We start from the raw sequence: 8,434 nt of genomic DNA, 5'->3' as shown, positions 1-8,434 counted from the left end.
ATGGGGTGATCTTGTTCCTGTGCTGAGGACCTTGGCTCCACTGAGGTGCTTCGGTCTGTCACCAGGCCCTCAGGTCTTAAAGCAGTGCAGACTCTTCTCAGCAGGAGAATGTAATTGACTGTTCGGAATAGTCATTATGGAGGTGGTCCTCACTTTTCTGCCTCTGTGTCTGTACTCCACTCCCTTCCTGAGAGGTCCTGATCCATTGAAGGATACCCATCAGTCTCAAGGGCTCCTTATGGTTTACCTCTTGGTGTGTCAAGGGGGATGGGGTAGGCCCCTTCCACATCTTAGGAATGTAGGGCAGTGGCGTCACTAGGGTTGGTGTCACCCAGTGCGGTAACTCATGGTGTCACCCCCATGGACCTCCTCCCGTACCAGAGCATACAGAATCCTTAGGAATGTTTTTTGTACTAATGTTACTCGTAAATCGTAATTCCCTTATATCACTGAATGTAGTGGCAATAGTAGTGACATAAACAACTAGCAAAATTAAAATTACATCTTTAAATTACAATATCATACGCACAGCCCAAATTCTTGCTCTTATCACTAATGGGAGTTAATTATGCCCATAGTAAATTTTCAGATACTTTCAGACCCTCAGCAATTTTCAAGTGGTCTATGTAGAAGAAAAGTTTGGGAACCCCTGGTATAAGACATCTGCTTACGTCCCTATGCTGCTCTCACTCCTCATTTAGGTGCCTGGGATGCATGCGTGTGGACACAACTCTTTACAATTATGGAAAGTGATTCTTAATAATAAGTCTCCAGACACAAAGTTACATAGATATTTATCAGTTGTTTAGTAGAAAATTCAGAAGTGCTGAGTCCCTTCATGATAGTTGCAGCCACATACACCCTTTTTTGCTCCTGGATTAAGAATGAGATCTTTGTTAATGCATTCTCTCACAACAACAAACATCTCTAGGAGCCAATCAGCATGAAAGTGGAGAGCATTAGCAACTGAGAAGAGTCTTCTCAGTGGCTGACTCACCTCCTTTCACTCTGATTGGCTCCAATCTGCAGAAAAGGCAAGGAAGCTTATTAGAAGACTCTTCTCAGTGACTAACACACTCTCTTTTCATGCTGACTGTAGGATGCTTGGAGACATAGGGACCCTGCTCCCAAAAAAGCAGAGGGACTAAGATCCCCTGGGCGACTACCCTCCTGGTGCTTATGGACATGACCGTAATATATTTTATTTATTTATTTATTTGTTTGTTGCATTTATAGACCGCCCATAGCGAGTGGCTCTCTGGGCGGTGTACAAAAAGGTTAAAATACAAAATATCAACAATAAAATCAGACAACAAACAATAAACACAAGCAGCAACTAAACAAAAAAATAAAAAATAAAAAAATTAAATTATAACATAAACGCTTAAAATGCCTGGGAGCATAGCCAGGTCTTAACCTGGCGCTGAAAAGATAGAAGCGTAGGCGCCAGGTGTACTTCTTCGGGGAGGCTGTTCCACAGTTTGGGGGCCACTACAGAAAAGGCCCTAGATCGAGTAACTGTCCTCCGGGCTTCTCAATGGGTTGGTACCCGGAGGAGGGCCTTAGATGCTGAGCGAAGTGACCGGGTAGGTTCATAGCGGGAGAGGCGTTCCACAAGATATTGCAGTCCCACGCCGTGTAAGGCTTTATAGGTCAAAACCAGCACCTTGAATCTGGCTCGGAAACAAATAGGTAGCCAGTGCAAACAGGCCAGAACAGGTGTTATATGTGCTGACCGGCTGGTCCTCGTCAGCAGTCTGGCTGCTGCGTTTTGCACTAGCTGAAGCTTCTGAACTGTCTTCAAGGGCAGCCCTACGTAGAGCGCATTACAGTAATCCAGCCTAGAAGTTACCAGAGCATGAACAACTGAGGGGAGGTCATCCCTGTCCAGATAGGGGCGTAGCTGGTCTACCAACCGAAGGTGGTAGAACGCATTCCTTGCCACCGAGGCCACTTGCGCCTCAAGAGACAAGGAAGGATCGAAAAGAACTCCCAGACTACGAACCTGTTCCTTCAAGGGGAGTGTGACCCCATCTAGAACAGGGTGAACATCCACCATCTGGGCAGGTGAGGCACTCACCAACAGTGTCTCAGTCTTGTCTGGATTGAGTCTCAGTTTATTAGCTCTCATCCAGTCCATTATCGCGGTCAGGCAATGATTCAGCACATCCACAGACTCACCTGTAGAAGATGAAAAGGAGAAATAGAGCTGCGTGTCATCAGCGTACTGGTGGCAACGCACTCCAAAACTCCTGATGATGGCACCCAGAGGCTGCATGTAGATGTTAAAAAGCATGGGGGACAAAATCGACCCCTGAGGGACTCCACAATGGAGAGTCCAAGGTGTCGAGCAATGTTCCCCAAGTACTACCTTCTGGCGACGATCCGCCAAGTAGGAGCGGAACCACTGCCAAGCAGCGCCTCCAACTCTCAACTCCGCGAGTCTCCCCAGAAGGATACCATGGTCGATGGTATCAAACGCCGCTGAGAGATCAAGGAGAATCAACAGAGTCACACTCCCTCTGTCCCTCTCCCGACAGAGGTCATCGTACAGGGCGACCAAGGCTGTTTCAGTGCCAAAACCAGGCCTAAAACCAGATTGAAACAGATCCAGATAATCGGTCTCATCCAAGAGCACCTGGAGCTGATTGGCAACCACCCGCTCCAGAACCTTGCCCAAAAAGGGGATATTTGCCACCGGTCTATAATTGTTCAAGTTATCTGGGTCTAAGGAAGGTTTCTTCAAAAGAGGTCTCGCTACTGCCTCCTTGAGGCTACTAGGGACTACTCCCTCACTCAAGGAGGCATTTATCACTTCCTTGGCCCAGCCGGTGGTACCAGTCCTGCTAGCCTTGACCAGCCAAGATGGACAAGGATCTAGAGCAGACGTGGTCGCCCGCACCATTCCAAGCACCTTGTCCACTTCCTCAAGCTGCACCAACTGAAACTCATCCAATAATGAAAGACAAGACCGTGTTCTGGACACTTCAATGGATTCATCTGTCGTAACATCAGAGTCTAGGTCCCTACGGATACATGCGATTTTATTTTGGAAGTGCCCTGCAATGTCGTTACAGCGAGCTTCAGATGTTTCAATGGTATCTTGAGGACCAGAATGTAAGAGTCCTCGTACAACCCTAAAAAGCTCTGCTGGGCGGCAGAGAGATGTCTTGATAGAGGCAGTGAAGTAGGACTTCTTCGCCGCCCTTACCGCTTTTATGTATGACTTAGTAGAGGCACTTACCAAAGCATAACTGCATCCGTCTGGAGTTCGTCTCCATCTGCACTCCAGCCTCCTTCTCTCTTGCTTCATCACTCTCAGCTCTGGGGTACACCACGGAGCTGTATGAGCTCTGCATCAAAGAGGGCGCGCGGGAGCGATCGTGTCGATAGCCTGGGCCATCTCTGTATTCCACAGTTCGACCAAGGCCTCAGCAGGAGTGCCAGTACTATCAGCTGGAAAAACTCCCAGAACCCTCTGAAAACCCATAGGATCCATAAGCCTCCGGGAGCGGACCAACTTAATAGGTCCCCCACCCTTGCAGAGGGAAAGAGTCGTCGTAAGTCTAAAACTCAGCAGGCGGTGATCTGTCCATGACAATGGAGTAGATGAAAAATACCCCACCTCCAGATCACCATCTCCATGACCAGTGGCGAAGATCAAATCAAGAGTGTGACCCGACACATGCGTTGGGCCAGTAACAAATTGAGACAGCCCCATGGTTGTCATGGAGGCCATGAAGTCCTGAGCCGCTCCAGATAAGACAGTCTCGGCATGAACGTTGATATCCAACACCACAAGTTTGGGGGACCTCAACAACACCTCCGAGACTATCTCTGTCAGCTCAGCTAGGGAAGCTGTTGGGCAGCAAGGTGGGCGGTACACCAACAAGATTCCCAGTCTGTCTCCTTGGCCCAGTACAAGGTGGAGGCACTCTAGACCAGTCGTCATCTGGACAGGATGCCTGGTGAGAGAGAAAATACTCCTATAGACCACAGCGACCCCGCCTCCCCGGCCCTCAGATCTGCCATAGTGCTGCACCGTATACCCAGGTGGGCAAAGCTGAGAGAGGGCAACTCCTCCCTGCTCACCCACCCAGGTCTCGGTTATACACGCCAGGTCGGCACCCTCATCCACAATTAAATCATGGACAAGGGAGGTTTTATTATATACCGACCTGGCATTCAAAAGCAGCACCTGGAGATCTAAGGGCTGGCTGATAGAACAACCAGCAGTTCTGTGGTCTTGAGGAGAACCGGAACAAGGCACAGACACAACTTGTCTGGGGTGAGTTCCCCTTACCTGGCATGTTCTCCTCCTAATGCCATACCTCCCATTACCCGTCACTATGCTAATTGGGGCCCCCGGAAGCCCCCCCGTTAAATACAAAGCATGCTCTCCCAGGCACATTTTAAAAATATTTAAATACAAACAAACACATTCACACAACAATGCATAAAAATACACATAAATATACACAAACACGTCCACACAATCTCATTCATACACACAACAGACAAAACAAACAGACAATTAAAATGCACCCAAACAGCCAAACTTGTGATGTGCAAGTTCAATATTATTTATTAAGTGTGTTTAGGATTACACTGATGGCATTCCCAAATATGTACTTTCACACAGACGTTGGTTTTCCATAACATAATGTTTGTCCAAGCCTCCACACTTGTGGGGGGCACTACTTGCACACCCCTTCCATAAGCACATCAAAGTTGGATACACACCTGAACCAAGACCCAGACAAAAGGGCACTCAAAACAAAAAGGTAATTACAGTGGCTGAGTAGATCTTGTACAGTGGTTATACTGACTGGGCAGCCACTGTCCTTCACATTTTACAAAATAAACTTTTTCCTATACAAAGATTAAATTTCTGTGTATGAAAAAGTAATATATGAAGTGGTCTCAATAGTGAGAAAAGTAAACAAGTGAATGGTGATCCAAATGTTTTTCATTCTCACGTTATGAAGCTAGCTGCCAGATGATGTATCACCTTCCCTATGCATGCAGCATAGACTGAAAAAACAGCACCCAAACCACCATTCAATACGTGCACGTGTTCTTTCCAACATGAATCTACAGGTCTCAAAAAGTAATGTGTGACAAAGTCCTCAAACATCTTATAACATGCTTCAAACATGGTCTCTTGTTCTACCAGCAGGCCTTCACACCATCACTTTGCCAAAACATAAGGACAGGTAAATTGCTTTTAGGGAGGTTCACAATTACGATTTCCTATTTATTTAATCTAAAAATATTTAAAATACATAAAAACAGCCAGGGGAAGATATTGGAGAAATATAAAATAAAGACAAATAAAAAAGTGGGGGGGGAGATGAAGAGACCTTAAATGTGCTACTCACCATCTCTCAGCCTATCCTCCCCTCAGGATGAAAACAATGGAGAACCATGACCACCCCCAGGAAGAAGGGCACACTTAAAATGTAGAGGAAAAAATCATCTACAACCATAGTGTGAAATCCAATACTTATTGGGACACAGTATGAAGAACTATTTATATAAACATGACTCTCAAATATGTTTATGAATTACACAATCTGTGAATATATTCATAGTGTAATCCGATGTTTGTTTACTCAGAAGCAAGTCCCAATGTATTCAATGGGGCTTACTCAAACTGGGAAGTGTGCAGAGAACTACAGCCTCAAGTGATAAGGAACTTGTTCTTTCAACTTGTTCTTTTAAGTTGAGACCTTATCCCAGTCTGAGTCTGTGTTGGAATTGCTTTTTAATATGTTTTTAAGCCTTTTCTTTTTTAAAAAAGATTTTTTTAAAGCTTTAAAAAAATATTTTCAAAGATGTTTTAATATATTTTAAAGTCTGTTTTTATGATGTTTTAAAGTGCTTTTAGTGCTTTTGTTTGCCGCCCTGGGTTCCTACTGGGAGGAAGGGTGGGATATAAATCAAATAATAAATAAACTTCATTCACCCAACTCAAAATTCTGAATCATGCCTCTTTAGGCTGTTTTCCAACTGTTTATTCTTGCTTTATGGTTCTTGGATTTTAAATGGCTTTATTTCTTCTTGTGAGCTGTCTTGGTTTCCAACCCTACCTCACAGGGTTGTTGGAAAGACTACACACACACACTGCAGATGTATAAATACATACAGCCCATATAATAGTTTAATAATAATAATAATAATAATAATAATAATAATAAATTTAATTTCTGTGTCGCCTATCTGGCCAATGGCCACTCTAGGCGACGTACAAAATCGTTAAAATACAAAATGAGAAAATACAATGATACAATATAAAAACAGTATAAAAACAATGCAGCTGCAACAACAATATTAAAACAGGGCAGGAGGCATTTCAGTTATAGCAATTTACCCTCCCCGGAGATCCCGAAGGCCTGTTGAAAGAGCCAGGTCTTTAAGGCTTTCCAAAATACATTTTGGGAAGAGGCGTGCCGGAGATCTTGTGGGAGGGAGTTCCAAAGAGTGGGGGCCACCACTGAGAATGCCCTCTCTCTAGTACCCACCAATCTGGCTGTTTTTGTTGGCGGGATTGAGAGAAGGCCCTGTGTGGCCGATCTTGTCGGGTGGCATAATTGGTGGCGTTGAAGGCGCTCCATAAGATAGACTGGGCCGAAACCATATAGGGATTTAAAGGTCAATACCAACACCTTGAATTGGGCTCGGAAAACAACTGGAAGCCAGTGTAGATCGAACAACACTGGTGTGATGTGATCTCGGCAGCGACTATTCGTAAGTAGTCGAGCCTCCGCATTTTGTATAAGTTGTAATTTCCGGACCGTTTTCAAGGGTAACCCCACGTAGAGCGCATTACATTAGTCCAGACGAGAGGTGACCAGGGCGTGTACCACTAGTGGGAGCTGATGAACAGGAAGGTAGGGTTGTAGCCTTCCTATGAGGTGTAGTTGATACCAGGCTGCCCGACTCACTGCCGAAATCTGAGCCTCCATGGACAGCCTGGAATCAAGCACAACCCCAAGGCTACGGACCTGGTCCTTCAGGGGTAGACTCACCCCATTGAACTTTATTATCAAACCAGTTGGTCATTGCAGCAAAATCAGTATTAGTTTTTAAAAAATCAGTATTCATTTCCTACAGAATAAAAACTGTAATACCTAAGTAAGCCCTGCCTACTTGCTTTAAAATAGGACTGGAGAGGGGGGCACAGAAAGAGAACACAAACACAATTCTTTTTTACATTCACTCCAAAGTCCCATTGATTTTCAGCACATTCATAACCATGTCTACTCAAAAGTAAATCCTATTGAATTCAATGGGATTTACTCTGGACATATGGGATTAGCAATGCTTTTACACCCAGAAAAGCAGGTATTGGGAAGGTTTTGAAAACACTGCCCAGGATCTGACTCCTACACACAAGAGGGGGAAAAACTGAAATGTATACACTTACCCAATTTATGAGATTTTCAGATAAACGGGGGGGGGGGAACCGCCATTTTCTGGCCTTGGAATGAGGTTTACTAGACACTGCCACAGGTCAACCAAACACTTCACTGATTGGCTGCAATCCTGAATGGGCGGGGTTAAAGCTACGAAGTGCTATACAGTAGTTTAAAAAAAGATTTAACGGGGGCAGCTGACGTTTTTATGTATATCTCGAGAATCGGACCAGCTAGAAACTTAATTTTTTTAAAATTAAAGGTGAGAATCACCCCCCTCTGATGGTGTCACCTGGTGTGGTCCACACACCCCGCACCCCCTAGTGATGCCACTGATGTAGGGGGTCTTCATTGTCCTTGGTTTTGCACCTGTCCTTTCACCCCTTAGTGGCAATTGCATTGGTAGCGCAATTGATGGCAGATGCCTGTGCCAAACTGAGGTCACTGGATGATGACCCAAATAGAGCCTTCTTGAGTCTCTCCAGCAGCTGATCTGAGAACTCCAAGGCACCTCCCTGGCTTGATGTTGACTGGCTGGATGATTGGATGGACTGGGATGTTTGATGGGATACTCCGCTGGACTCATCATCGCACTTGACCATCGTGGTCCATCTACTTAATCTTACAAGATGTCTGGTCAGATGGGCCCTTTAGCTGTGTTTTCTTAACCCTCTTGGCCTTAGGGGGGCTCTATCCATCTCTTATTGCTTGGTAAGGTCTTTGAGCCACCATGTTTGATTGAGGGGGTGCTCTGGGCCATTGTATTATGCACAATTTCCCCAACCAATGACCAGAGCTAGTTGGGAGTGTCCTGTGTTGTTGCCATATTTATTGGCTGTGGTTGCCTGCTCTGCCCGCTACTTCCTGGTGGGCAAGGGGGAAGAGCATACTACACTAGATCCTTGCTGGTTGGTTGCCCTTTATGAGGGCTCTGTTCTCTCAGTAGCCTGTCTGGGGTGAAGGGTGGAGAGGAAAATGCAGGAAGTATTTTCATTCATTGGCGATAACTCATGGAT

Source organism: Rhineura floridana, chromosome 3 (genome assembly GCF_030035675.1).
Source record: "Rhineura floridana isolate rRhiFlo1 chromosome 3, rRhiFlo1.hap2, whole genome shotgun sequence".
Taxonomy (NCBI): domain Eukaryota; kingdom Metazoa; phylum Chordata; class Lepidosauria; order Squamata; family Rhineuridae; genus Rhineura; species Rhineura floridana.
This window is presented reverse-complemented; position numbering follows the sequence as displayed.